We start from the raw sequence: 15,567 nt of genomic DNA on the forward strand, positions 1-15,567 counted from the left end.
GCCCAAACTGGCGTTCCACATCAGCATAAAAATTCTGGCGTAAAACGCCCAAACTGGCACCAGAATTGGAGTTAAACGCCCAAACTGGCATCAAAGCTGGTGTTTAACTCCAAGAAAAGCCTATACACGTGAAAGCTTCAATGCTCAGCCCAAGCACACACCAAGTGGGCCTCGGAAGTGGATTTCTGCATCATTTACTTATTTCTGTAAACCCTAGGTTGCTAGTTCTCTATAAATAGGACCTTTTACTATTGTCTTTTCATCTTTTGATCATCTTTGATCTTGGGATCAGGTTTTTGAACCTATTTTTGATTGTTTCATGTTATTTGGGAGGCATGGCCATTCGGCCATGTCTAGACCTTATTCTTATGTATTTTCAACGGTGGAGTTTCTACACATCATAGATTAAGCTGTGGAGCTCTGCTATTCCTCATGAATTAATGCAAAGTATTATTGTTCTTCTATTCAATTCACACTTATTCTTGTTCTAAGATATTCACTCGTACTTCAACCTGATGGATGTGATGATCCGTGACACTCATCATCATCCTCCCTTATGAACGCGTGCCTGACAACCACTTCTTTTCTATCTGCGAGAGCTTGAGTGTGTATCTCTTGGCCTCCTGGTTCACGATGCATGGTTGCCTCTCCTGGCAACAGAGTCTTCCATTCCGTGAGATCAGAGTCTTCGTGGTATAAGTTAGAATCAATTGGCATCATTCTTGAGATTCGGAAAGTCTAAACCTTGTCTGTGGTATTCTGAGTAGGATCTGGGATGGGATGACTGTGACGAGCTTCAAACTCGCGAGTGTTGGGCACAGTGATAGTGTGCAAAAGGATCAATGGATCTTATTTTGACATGACCGAGAACCGACAGATGATTAGCCATTCGGAAAATCGTAGAGGACCATTTCTACTGAGATGATGGATGGTAGCCATTGACAACGGTGATCTACTTACATACAGCTTGCCATGGAAAGGAGTATGAATGATTAGATGAAGGCAGTAAGAAAGCAGAGATTCAGAAGGAACAAAGCATCTCCATACGCTTATCTGAAATTCTCACCAATGAATTGCATAAGTATCTGTATCTTATTTGATGTCTTATTCAGCTTTTAATTATTAAAACCCCATAACCATCTGAATCTGCCTGATTGAGATTTACAAGGTGACCATAGCTTGCTTCAAGCTGACAATCTCCGTGGGATCGACCCTTACTCACGTAAGGTATTACTTGGATGACCCAGTGCACTTGCTGGTCAACTGCACTGAGTTGTGTATCACGATTTCGTGTACCAAGTTTTTGGCGCTATTGTCGGGGATTGTTCGAGTTTGGACAACTGACGGTTCATCTTGTTGCTTAGATTAGGTATTTTTCTTTTTATTTTGTTCTTCTGAATTTTTAAGAATGAATTCTAGAGTTTCATATGATGCTTTTATCATCACAGGAGCCAGTTAATTCCCATTAATTTGGCTGTTGTATGTAATGTCCTACTGAAACTTGGTTAGCCAAGTCTAATCTTTTTAGACTGAAACTTTAGACTAACATTGCATGATTCCTGGAATTCTTATTGAAAAATTTTGAGTTTCTTATTTTTTTTTTCAAAATAATTTTTGAAAAAAAATACAAAAAATATTTTTAAATCATAAAATCAAAAATATTTTTGTGTTTCCCGTTTGAGTCTAGTGTCAATTTTTAAGTTTGGTGTCAATTGCATATTTTTAATAATCATTGCATTTTTCGAAACTCATGCATTGTGTTCTTCATTGATCTTCAAGTTGTTCTTGATGAATTTCTTTGTCTGATCTTTAAATTCACTTGTTTTGTGTCTTTTGTTGTTTCTCATGTGCATTCTCAAATTGTTAGTGTCTCTAGTATGAAAATTTCTAAGTTTGGTGTCTTGCATGTCTTTCTTTTCTTAAAAATTTTTCAAAAATATGTTCTTGATGTTCATTATGATCTTCATAGTGTTCTTCGTGTTCATCTTGACATTCAAAGTGTTCTTGCATGCATTCCTTGTTTTGATCTTAGTTTTTTCATGTTTAATTTCATTCTATTGTTTTTCTCTCTCATCATTAAAAAAATTTCAAAATTATGTCTTTTCAAGTCAATAATACAGAGAATTGAAGTTTCAGAACATACACCAGAGGAATCACAGAGAAAAAGCTGGGCGTTCAAAATGCCCAATGAAAAAGGAATTCTGGCATTTAAACGTCAGCCAGGGTACCTGGTTGGGCGTTTAATGCCCAAGAAGGTAGCCAAGTGGGCGTTAAACGCTAGAATGGATACCATTCTGGGTGTTTAATGCTAGGATAACACCAAGGAGGTAGTTTTGTTTTCAATCCAAATCTTTTTCAACTTTTCAAATTTTAAAATTAATTTTCCAAAATCTTATCTTTTTCATATCTTCTCATATCAATCATATCTTTTTCAAAATTAAATCTTTTTCCTTTTTCTTTTAATATTTTCGAAAATCCCTGCTAACAATTAATGTTGTGATTCAAAAATTTCAAGTTTGTTACTTTTTTATTAAGAAATGTTCAATATTTGAATTTTAGAATCATATCTTTTAATTTCTTGTTAGTCAAGTCATCAATTTTAAAAATCAAATCTTTTTCAACCATATCTTTTCAATCATATCTTTTTAAAAAAAATCAAATTTTCTTCAATCATATCTTTTTAAAATCAAATTTTTTCAATCATATCTCTTTTAATTTGATTTCAAACTCTCTTTTTTCTAACTCCTTATCTTTTCAAAATTATTTCCAAATCTTTTTCAACTAATCACTTTTTCTTATCTTTTTCAAAACCACCTAACTACGGCTGGGTTTGGTAAAGCTTTTTCAGGAGGTGCTTGTGCTTTTAAAAAGCACAAGCACGTCATTTTGCGTTTGGTAAATTAAAAAGCTCAAGTGCTTGTGCTTGCGGCTTTTAAAAGTTAGGGGTGCTTTTGAAAGCACCTAGGAGGGAGCTTTTCAAAGTTGGCTTGTGCTTTTCAAAATTTAAAAGTCTAATATAACCTCATATGTTAACTAATTTTCAAATTTAATGTTTGCATTTATGTCTATTATAGTATTTTTAAATTTTAAAAGCTATTTTACCAAACACAATTGATGTTGCTTATGTTTATTAAAAGTTGTTTTTGATTTGATTTACCAAACATAAATGCTACAACTTTTAAAAAGCCATCTTTTAAAAGTTAACTTTTATAAGCTACTTTTAAAAAGTAAAAGCTTTACCAAACTAAGCCTACATCACTCTCTCTAATTTTTGAAAATCACTAACCACTTTTTCAAAAATCATTTTTTAATTAATTAATTATTTTAATTTTAATATTCGAATTTCTTCTCTCTCCCATCCCTTTCTATTTAATCACTAACACTTATTCTCCTTTGATAATTCGGACCCCCTCTCTCTCTATAAGTTCGAATTCTTCTTTATCTACCTCATCCTTCTATTCTTCTTTTCCTCTGACACATCAAGGAATCTCTATACTGTGACATAGAGAATACCATACTTTCTTTGTTTTCTTCTCTTTCATATGAGTAGGAACAAAGATAAAGGCATTCTTGTTGAAGCTGATCCTGAACCTGAAAGAACTCTGAAGAGGAAGCTAAGAGAAGCTAAAGCAGAACTCTCTGGAGAGGACCTGACAGAAATCTTCGACAAAGAAGAAGACATGACAGCCGAAAATAACAACAATGCCAACAATACAAGGAAGGTGCTTAGTGACTTTACTGCACCAACTCCCGACTTCTATGGGAGAAGCATCTCCATTCCTGCCATTGGAGCAAACAACTTTGAGCTTAAGCCTCAATTAGTTTCTCTGATGCAACAGAATTGCAAATTTCATGGACTTCCATTGGACGATCCTCATCAGTTCTTGGCTGAATTTTTGCAAATCTGTGACACTGTTAAGACCAATAGAGTTGATCCCGAGGTCTACAGACTTATGCTTTTCCCTTTTGCTGTAAGAGACAGAGCTAGTATATGGTTGAAATCATAACCTAGAGACAGCCTGAACTCATGGGAGAAGCTAGTCAATGCCTTCTTAGCTAAATTTTTTTCACATCAAAAGATGAGTAAGCTTAGAGTGGAAGTTCAAACCTTCAAATAGAAGGAAGGTGAATCCTTTTAGGAAGCTTGGGAAAGATACAAGCAATTGATTAGAAGGTGTCCTTCTGTCATACTTTCAGAATGGAGCATCATAGGTATCTTCTATGATGGTTTGTCTGAGTTATCCAAGATGTCATTGGACCATTCTGCAGGTGAATCTATTCATCTGAAGAAAATGCCTGCAGAAGCCCAGGAACTCATTGAAATGGTGGCAAACAACCAGTTCATGTACACTTTTGAAAGAAATCCTGTGAACAATGGGACAACACAGAAGAAAGGAGTTCTTGAGATTGATACTCTGAATGCCATATTGGCTCAGAACAAAATATTGACTCAGCAAGTCAATATAATTTCTCAGAAACTGACTGGATTGCAAGCTGTATCTGGCAGTGCTAAAGAAGCCTCCTCTGAGGGAGAAGCTTATGACCCTGAGAATCCTGCAATGGAAGAGGTGAATTACATGGGAGAACCCTATGGAAACACCTACAATTCTTCATGGAGGAATCACCCAAATTTCTCATGGAAGGATCAACAGAAGCCTCAACAAGGCTTTAATAACAATAATGGTGGGAGAAACAGGTTTAGCAATAGCAAACCTTTCCCATCATCTTCTCAGCAACAGATAGAGAATTCTGAGCAGAGTCTCTCTAGCTTAGCAAACATAGTCTCTGATCTATCTAAGACCACACTAAGTTTCATGAATGAAACAAGATCCTTCATTAGAAATTTGGAGGCACAAGTGGGTCAGCTGAGTAAGAAGGTTACTGAAACTCCTCCTAGCACTCTCCCGAGCAATACAAAAGAAAATTCCAAGAGAGAGTGCAAGGCCATAACCATGACCAACATGGCCAAGACTAGAGAAAGTGAGGATGACATGATTCCCAGTGAGAAAAACCTCATGGGATGTCCTCTGAACGAAAAGGAGTTCCCTCCTGAGGAACCAAAGGAATCTGAGGTTCATACAGAGACCATAGAGATTCCATTGATCCTACTTCTACCATTCATGAGCTCTGATGAGTATTCTTCCTCTGAAGAGGATAAAGACATTACTAAAGAGTAAGTTGCTAAGTACCTTGGAGCAATCATGAAGCTGAATGCCAAGTTATTTGGTAATGAGACTTAGGAGAATGAATCCCCCTTGCTCATCAATGAACTAAGTGCATTGGCTCAAGTGAAGATACCTCAAAAGAAAGAGGATCCCGGAAGGTTCTTAATACCCTGTACCAAAGGCACCATGACCTTTGAGAAGGCTCTGTGTGACTTGGGGTCAGGCATAAATCTCATGCCACTCTCTATAATGGAGAAACTAGGAATCTTTAAGGTACAAGCTGCAAGAATCTCACTAGAAATGGCAGACAAATAAAAAAAAGGCTTATGGACTTGTAGAGGATGTCTTGGTAAAGGTTGAAGACCTTTACATCCCTACTGACTTCACAATCCTAGATACTGGGAAGGATGAGGATGAATCCATCATCCTTGGCAGACCCTTCCTAGCCAAAGCAAAAGCTGTGATTGATGTTGACAGAAGAGAGTTAGTCCTTCAAGTGAATAAGGACTACCTTGTGTTTAAGGCTCAAGGATCTCTTTTTGTTCACATGGAGAAGAAGCATGAAAAGCTTCTCTAAATACAAAGTCAAACAAAGCCCACACATTCAAACTCTAAGTTTGGTGTTGGGAGGCCCCAACCATGCTCTGAATATCTGTGAAGCTCCATGAGAGCTCACTGTCAAGCTATTGACATTAAAGAAGCGCTTATTGGGAGGCAACCCAATTTTTATTTATCTATGTTAAATTTCCATTTTTCATTGTTATTTTATGTTTTCTTTATGTTGATGATCATGTGGAGTCACAAAAATAACTACAAAAATCAAAGCAAATTCAAAAACAGCATTAAAAATAGCACACCCTGGAGGAGGAGCTTATTGGCGTTTAAACACCAGTAAGGGTAGCAGAATGGGCGTTAAACGCCCAGTCTGGCACCATTCTGGGCGTTTAACGCCAGAAAAGGGCACCAGATTGGCGTTTAATTCCAGAAAAGGGCACTAAGCTGGTGTTAAACGCCAGAAAGGGAAGAAAAGCTGGCATTTAACGCCAGGAATGGGCAGTAACCTGGCGTTTAATGCCAGGATTAGCACTCAAAGGAAATTTACACGCCAGAATGGTACAGGGATGAGAAATCCTTGATACCTCAGGATCTGTGGATCCCACAGGATTCCCACCTACCTCAACTCACTCTCTCTCTCTTCTTCACACATTCCAATAACACCCTTCCCCAAATATCCCTTACCAATCACCTCCATTTCTCTTCCCCAAACACCCCATCTACCCCACCATTCAAAAGTCAAAAACTTTCCCTTCCAAACCCAAACCCTCACACATGGACACCTCTCTCTTCCACTCCTATATAAACCCCTCATCACTCCTTCATTTTCACACCTCATATCCACTTTTCCCCTCTTTGGCCGAACCTTTCTTCACCCTCCATCTCCTCTATTTCTTCTTCTTCTCTGTCCCTTCTTTATTTTTTTGCTCAAGGACGAGCAAACCTTTTAAGTTTGGTGTGGTAAAAGCGTTGCTTTTTGTTTTTCCATAACTATTTATGGCACCTAAAGCTGGAGAAACCTCTAGAAAGAGGAAAGGGAAGGCAAAAGCTTCCACCTCTAAGTCATGGGAGATGGAGAGATTCATCTCAAAGGTCCATTAAGACCACTTCTATGAAGTTGTGGCCAAGAAGAAGGTGATCCCGGAGGTCCCTTTCATGCTCAAAAGGAATGAGTATCTGGAGATCCGACATGAGATTCGAAAAAGAGGGTGGGAAGTTCTCACCAACCCCATTCAACAAGTCAGAATCTTAATGGTTCAAGAGTTCTATGCTAATGCATGGATCACTAAGAACCATGATCAAAGTATGAACCTGAACCCAAAGAATTGGCTTACAATGGTTCGTGGGGAAATACTTAGATTTCAGTCCGGAAAATGTAAGGTTGGCATTCAACTTGCCAATGATGCAAGGAGATGAACGCTCCTACACTAAAAGGGTCAACTTTGATCAAAGGTTGGACCAAGTCCTCATGGACATATTTGTGGGAAGAGCTCAGTGGAAAAAAGAGTCCAAAGGCAAGCCGGTTCAATTGAGAATGCATGACCTTAAACCCATGGCTAGGGGATGGTTGAAATTCATCCAACGCTCCATCATTCCTACTAGCAACCGATCCGAAGTGACTGTAGATCGGGCTATCATGATCCATAGCATCATGATTTGAGAGAAAGTGAAAGTTCATGAGATCATACCTCTAGAACTGTACAAAGTAGCTGACAAGCCCTCCACTTTGGCAAGGTTATCCTTTCCTCAAGTCATTTGTCACCTATGCAGTTTAGCTGGAATTTTCATAGAGGAAGACACCCTCATTGAAGAGGACAAGCCCATCACTAAAAAGATGATGGAGCAAATAAGAGAGCCCACTCATGGACCTCAACAAGAGCATGAGGAAGTCCTTCATCAAGAAATCCCTGAGATGCCTCAAGAGATGCATTTTCCTCCACACAACTATTAGGAGCAACTTAACACCTCTTTGGGAGATTTGAGTTCCAATATGGAGCAACTAATGATGGAGCACCAAGAGCACTCCATTATTCTCCATGAAATTAGAGAGGATCAAATAGCCATGAGGGAAGAGCAACAAAGGCAAGGAAGAGACATAGAGGAGTTCAGGCACTCCATAGGATCTTTAAGAAGGAGAACTAGCCGCCATCACTAAGGTGGACCCGTTCTTTAATTTCCTTGTTCTTATTTTTCTGTTTTTCAATCTTTATGCTTTATGTGTTATCTATGTTTGTGTCTTCACTACATGATCATTAGTGTCTAGTATCTATGTCTTAAAGCTATGAATAATTCCATGAATCCTTCACCTTTCTTAAATAAAAAATGTTCCTAATTACAAAAGAACAAGAAGTACATGGATTTCAACTTTTATCTTGAAATTAGTTTAATTATTTTGATGTGGTGGCAATACTTTTTGTTTTCTGAATGAATTCTTGAACAGTGCATATTTTTTATGGTGAAGCAAGAAAAAAAATTGTTGGCTCTTGAAAGAATGATGAACAAAGGGAAATGTTATTGATAATCTGAAAAATCATGAAATTGATTCTTAAAGCAAGAAAAAGCAGTGAAAAAGAAAAAAAAAGTAGCGAAAAAAAGTGAAAAAGAAAAAGAGAGAGAAGAAAGAAAAGGCAAGCAGAAAAAGCCAATAGCCATTTAAACCAAAAGGCAAGGGTAAAGGGATCCAAGGCTTTGAGCATTAATGGATAGGAGGGCCCAAAGGTCCTGGCCTAAGCAGCTAAATCAAGCTGTCCCTAGCCATGTGCTTGTGTCATGAAGGTCTAAGTGAAAAGCTTGAGACTGAGTGGTTAAAGTCATGATCCAAAGCAGAAAGAGTGTGCTTAAGAACTCTGGACACCTCTAACTGGAGACTTTAGCAAAGCTGAGTCACAATCTGAAAAGGTTCACCCAATTATGTGTCTGTGTCATTTATGTATCCGGTGGTAATATTGGAAAATAAAGTGCTTAAGGTCACGGCCAAGACTCATAAAGTAGCTGTGTTCAAGAATTAATATACTAAACTAAGAGAATCAATAACACTATCTAAATTCTGAGTTCCTATAGATGCCAATCATTCTGAATTTCAAAGGATAAAGTGAGATGCCAAAACTGTTCAGATGCAAAAAGCTACTAGCCCCGCTCATCTAATCGGGACTAAGTTTCATTGATATTGTAAGATTCATTATATATTATCTTCTTTGAGTTAAACCCCAAAATGGTCCCTGAGATTGGCGTTTTGCACTGAAATCGTCCCTGAGATTCCAATTGCACCAATTACGTCCCTGAGATTGAAAAAAATGCACCATAGTAGTCCCTGACCCATTTTCCATTAACGATGTGATGACGTGGAGTGTAAGTGACTCGTGTCACTTCATTATTTGGCCACGTGTAATGGTAGCATGATGTGGTGACCAGTGACACGTGGCATGCTGACGTGGATAGTTGTGCCATGTGTCACAATATTATTTGGCCACGTGTCCAGTAATGCCACGTGTCGCAATAGTATTCGTCCACGTGTCATCCATTATGCCATCGTTGTATATGCACCAAATTAGTCCCTCACTTTGCATTAAGGGACTCATTTTAGTCCCTGAAATTGAATGTCGTGCACCAAACTAGTCCCTTCACCAATTTTTTCTCATTTTTTTTAAATTTAAAATTTTAATATCTTGGATACACTAATTTCAATTCTATTTTTTCATATATCGGTTAAATACAAGTGCTTTATAAAAAAATTTAAGATTTTAGTTTTAATTATATAATTTTTTTAATAATTTAATATTGGTAAATTTTGTAATATATAAGTATGTTATTATAAAAAAAATAATTATATGATTGATTAGAAACATTTTTTCATAAAAAAACATGTGTTTTTAACAAGAAATTAATAATTAAAATAAATATTTTTTTCTTATGAAATACACATTTTCGTTATGTATAAATGATCTAGATTGAAGGCACTTCAACCACCCTCACTACCACTTTTGATCTCTGCAGTCTAGACGAAAGAGGTCGGAGATGATAATGAGGGAAGCTTGAAATGCCTTCACGTCAACTCCAAGACGGCGGCTATTAGAGGTATCCGCAAGAAAAAAATATTTTATAAAAGTACTGAAAGAGGTTGGAGATGGTAGTGAAGATGCTTGAAAAGCCTTCACGTTAACTCCAAGTCAGCAATTAGGGTATTCGCAAGAGAAAAAAACATTTTATAAAAACACTTTTATTTGAAGAACGTGTGAAAAAATAGAATTGAAATTAATGCATTCAAAAATATTGAGAATTTTGAATTTGTAGAAAAAAAAATGAGAAAAAATTGGTGAAGGGACTAGTTTGGTGCACAACATTCAATTTCAGGGACTAAAATGAGTCACTTAATGCAAAGTGAGGGACTAATTTGGTGCATATAGAACGATGGCATAATGGATGACATGTGGACGAATACTGTTGCGACACGTGGCACTACTGGACACGTGGCCAAATAACATTGTGACACGTGGCATGCTGACATGGATAGTTATGCCACGTGTCACTAGTCACCACATCATCCTACCATTACACATGGCCAAATCATGAAGTGACACGTGTCACTTACAGTCCACGTCATCATGCCATGTCATCACGTCGTTAATGGAAAATGGGTCAGGGACTACTATGGTGCATTTTTTTCAATCTCAGGGACGTAATTGGTGCAATTGGAATCTCAGGGATGATTTCAGTGCAAAACGCCAATCTCAGGGACCATTTTGGGGTTTAACTCCTCTTCTTTTTATGCTATTTTTTTTTAGTTGCTTGGGGACAAGCAACAATTTAAGTTTGGTGTTGTGATGAGCAGATAATTTATACGCTTTTTGACATTATTTTTAGGTAGTTTTTAGTATGATTTAGTTAGTTTTTACTATATAATTATTAGTTTTTATGCAAAAATCACAATTCTGGACTTTACTATGAGTTTGTGTGTTTTTCTATCATTTCAGGTATTTTCTGGCTGAAATTGAGGGACCTGGACAAAAATCTGATTCAGAGGCTGAAAAAGGACTGCAGATGCTATTGGATTCTGACCTCCCTGCACTCGAAATGACTTTTCTGGAGAAACAGAAGACCAATTGGCGCGCTCTCAATTGCATTGAAAAGTAGACATCTTGGGCTTTTCAGAAATGCATAATAGTTTATACTTTGCCCGAGATTTGATGGCCTAAACTGGTGTTCCAAGTCAGCATAAAAATTCTGGCATAAAATGCCCAAATTGGCCCCAAAATTGGAGTTAAACGCCCAAACTGGCACCAAAGCTGGTGTTTAACTCCAAGAAAAGCCTATGCACGTGAAAGCTTTAATGCTCAGCTCAAGCACACACCAAGTGGGCCCCGGAAGTAGATTTCTGCATCATTTACTTATTTCTGTAAATCCAAGGTTACTAATTCTCTATAAATAGGACCTTTTACTATTGTATTTTCATCTTTTGATCATATTTGATCTTGGGATCAGGTCTTTGAACCCTTTTTTGATTGTTTCATGTTATTTGCGAGGCATGGCCATTTGGCCATGTCTAGACCTTGTTCTTATGTATTTTCAATGGTGGAGTTTCAACACATCATAGCTTAAGGTGTGGAGCTCTGCTGTTCCTCATGAATTAATGCAAAGTATTATTTGTTCTTCTATTCAATTAACGCTTATTCTTGTTCTAAGATATTCACTCGTACTTCAACCTGATGGATGTGATGATCCGTGACACTCATCATCATCCTCCCTTATAAACGCGTGTTTGACAACCACTTTCGTTCTATCTGCGAGACCTTGAGTGTGTATCTCTTGGCCTCCTGGTTCACGATGCATAGTTGCCTCTCCTGACAATAGAGTCTTCCATTCCGTGAGATCAGAGTCTTCGTGGTATAAGCTAGAATCAATTGGCAGCATTCTTGAGATCCGGAAAGTTTAAACCTTGTCTGTGGTATTCCGAGTAGGATCTAGGATGGGATGATTGTGATGAGCTTCAAACTCGCGTGTGTTGGGTGCTGTGACAGTGTGAAAAATGATCAATGGATCTTATTGCGACATGATCGAGAACCGACAGATGATTAGCCATGCGGGAAACTGTAGAGGACCATTTTCACTGAGAGGATGGATGGTAGCCATTGACAACGGTGATCCACCTACATATAGCTTGCCATGGAAAGGAGTATGAATGATTGGATAAAGGCAGTAAGAAAGTAGAGATTCAGAAGGAACAAAGCATCTCCATACGCTTATCTGAAATTCTCACCAATGAATTGCATAAGTATCTCTATCTTATTTTGTCTTATTCAGCTTTTAATTATTAAAACTCGATAACTATCTGAATCAGCCTGACTGAGATTTACAAGATGACCATAGCCTGCTTCAAGCCGACAATCTTCGTGGGATCGACCCTTACTCACGTAAGGTATTACTTGGACGACCTAGTGCACTTGCTGGTCAGCTGCACGGAGTTGTGTATCACGATTTTGTGTACCAAAACCCCTTAGTGGTCAATGGACGTCCAGCAACGTCTTCCTCACTGAAAATCACTACCTCGTCTTCCTCTATAGGTTCGGCTACTTTGGTTATATTGATGGCCTTGCACTCTCTCTTTGGATTCTCTTCTGTATTGCTTAGGAGAGTACTAGGAGGAGTTTTAGTAACTCTTTTACTCAGCTGGCCCACTTGTGCCTCCAAATTTCTGATGGAGGACCTTGTTTTAGTCATGAAACTGAGAGTGGCCTTAGATAGATCAGAGACTATGGTTGCTAAGTCAGAGAGGCTCTGCTCAGAATTCTCTGTCTGTTGCTGAAAAGATGATGGGAAAGGCTTGCTATTGTCAAACCTATTTCTCCCACCATTATTGTTATTGAAGCCTTGTTGAGGCTTCTATTGATCCTTCCATGAGAAATTTGGATGATTTCTCCATGAAGAATTATAGGTATTTCCATAGGATTCTCCCATGTAATTCACCTCTTCCATTGCAGGATTCTCAGGGTCACAAGCTTCTCCTTCAGAGGATGCTTCTTTAGTACTGCCGGCTGCAGCTTGCAATCCAATCAGATTCTGAGAAATCATATTGACTTGCTGAGTCAATATTTTGTTCTGAGCCAATATGGTATTCAGAGTATCAATCTCAAGAACTCCTTTCTTTTGAGTCATCCCATTATTCACATGATTTCTTTCAGAAGTGTACATGAACTGGTTATTTGCAACCACCTCAATGAATTTTTGAGTTTCTGCAGGTGTTCTCTTTAGATGAAGAGATCCACCAGAAGAGTGGTCCAATGACATCTTGGATAATTCAGACAGGCCATCATAGAATATATCCAAGATGCTCCATTTTGAAAGCATGTCAGAAGGACACCTTCTGATCAATTGCTTGTATCTTTCCCAAGCTTCATAGATGGATTCACCTTCTTTCTGTCTGAAGGTTTGGACGTCCACTCTAAGCTTGCTTAGCTTTTGAGGTGGAAAGATCTTGGCCAAGAAAGTAGTGACCAACTTATCCCAAGAGTTCAGGCTTTCTCTAGGTTGTAAATCCAACATATCCTAGCTCTGTCTTTTACAGCAAAGGGAAAAAGCAAAAGTCTGTAGACCTCGGAATTAACCCCATTGGTCTTAACAGTATCACAGATCTGCAAGAATTCAGCTAAGAACTGATGAGGATCTTCCGACGGAAGTCCATGAAACTTGCAATTTTGCTGCATTAGAGAAACTAATTGAGGCTTAAACTCAAAGTTGTTTGCTCCAATGGCAGGAATTGAGATGCTTCTTCCATAGAAGTTGGAAGTTGGTGCAGTATAGTCACCAAGCATCTTCCTTGCATCTCTAGCATTGTTGTTGAGTTCGGCTGCCATGTCTGCTTCTTTTTCGAGATTTTCTATAAGGTCCTCTCTGGAGTGTTGTGCTTTAGCTTCTCTTAGCTTCCTCTTCAGAGTCCTTTCAGATTTAGGATCAGTTTCGACAAGAATGTCCTTATCCTTGTTCCTACTCATATGGAAAAGAAGAGAACAAAGGGAGTAGTGGAATCCTCTATGTCACCGTATAGAGATTCCTTTATGTGAGTATAAGAATAGAAGAATAGAAGAATGAGAAGAGAGAGGAGATGAGTAATTCAAACAGAGAAAAGAGAGAGGGGTTTGAATTATGAGTAGAAGAGAAGTGCTAGCAAATAAATAGAAAGAGATAAGAGAGAGAGAGAGTATTCAAATTTTAAAAGAGGGAAAAGAAAAATATTTTTAATTTTATTTAATTCATTAAGTTGGTTTCGAAAATATTAAAAGAAATAAAATAAAATTAGAATTTAAAACAATTAGTTAATTAAAAATAATTTTGAAAAAGTGGTGGGTGATTTTCAAAAATTAGAAGTGAAAGAAATAGTTAGGCGGTTTTGAAAAAGATAAGAAATAGTAAACTTTTTAAAATTAAAACAAACAAGTCAAGTAGTTAGTTGAAAAAGATTTGAAAATAAATTTTGAAAAGATAAGAAGTTTAGAAAAAGATTTTGAAATTAAAATTTTAAAAAGATATGATTGAAATTTATTTTGAAAAAGAGTTGAAAGAGAAATTAAAAAGATTTGATTTTTAAAATTAAAGTTGATGACTTGACTAACAAGAAACTAAAAGATATGATTCTAGAATTTAAAGATTGAACCTTTCTTAACAAGAAAGTAACAAACTTGAAATTTTTGAATCAAAACATTAATTGTTAGCAAGGATTTTCGAAAATATGAAATAAAATTAAGAAAAAGATTTTTGAAAAATTAGTTTTAAAATTTTTGAAAACATTAAAAAAAATTTGAAAGATGAACGTTTAAAATATGTTTGATGCAAAAAGTTATGAATTAAAACATGAAAAATTGAAAAAAAATCGAATTGGAAACCAAAATTACCTCCCTTGTGTCATCTTGGCGTTTAACGCCCAGAATGCTGCCATTTCAGGCGTTTAACGCCCAAAATGCCTCTTTACTGGCGTTTTAACGCCAGTGAGCTCTTTTTCTTTGTGATTCCTCTGCTTTATGTTCTGATCGTTCATTTCTCTGTATTATTTACTGAAAAGACATATATATGTTATTTTTTTTAATTTGAAATTTTGACTTGACTAACAAGAAACAACTAAATTTTAAATTTTTTTTACCAAGTCAACTCAAAATTTCAAAAGTTTAAGATCAAAACAAATAATGCATGCAAGAACACTTTGAATGTCAAGATGAACACCAATAACACTTTAAAGATCATGATGAACCTCAAGAACATATTTTTGAAAATTTTTAAGAAAAGAAAGACATGCAAGACACCAAATTTAAGAACTTTTGTACTAGGGACATTAAGAATTCAAAAATGCACAAGAAAAACAAGTAAAGAAACAAAACAAAAAAATTTAAAGATCAAATAAGGAAAATCATCAAGAACAACTTGAAGATCAAAGAAGAACACAATGCATGAATTTCCAAAAATTTTAAGAAAATTAAATTAAAAAAAATGAAGTTGACACCAAACTTAAAATTTGACACAAGACTCAAACAAGAACACAAAAAAAAATTTTTTTGTTTTTATGATTTTATTTAGAATTTTTTTTGAAAACTTTTTGAAAAAAAATAAAGGTTGAAACAAGAAAGAAGGTTACCTAATCTAAGCAACAAGATGAACCGTCAGTTGTCCAAACTCGAACAATCACCGGCAACAACGCCAAAAACTTGGTGCACGGAATTGTGATCACACTTTTCACAACTCCGGTACAACTAACCAGCAAGTGCATTGGGTCGTCCAAGTAATAAAACCTTACGCGAGTAAGGGTCGATCCCACGGAGATTGCTGGCTTGAAGCAAGCTATGGTCATCCTGTAAATCTTAGTCAG

At 36.9% G+C, this 15,567-nt stretch overlaps 1 non-coding gene across 1 annotated transcript; it reads left to right on the forward strand.

The window, feature by feature from the left end:
• Positions 1–13,055: 13,055 nt before the first annotated feature.
• Positions 13,056–13,163, forward strand: LOC127746864 (small nucleolar RNA R71). Its single transcript, XR_008008676.1, has one exon. It is a non-coding gene; the product is annotated as a small nucleolar RNA R71 (small nucleolar RNA).
• Positions 13,164–15,567: the final 2,404 nt, after the last annotated feature.

This window comes from Arachis duranensis, chromosome 4, assembly GCF_000817695.3.
Source record: "Arachis duranensis cultivar V14167 chromosome 4, aradu.V14167.gnm2.J7QH, whole genome shotgun sequence".
Classification (NCBI taxonomy): domain Eukaryota; kingdom Viridiplantae; phylum Streptophyta; class Magnoliopsida; order Fabales; family Fabaceae; genus Arachis; species Arachis duranensis.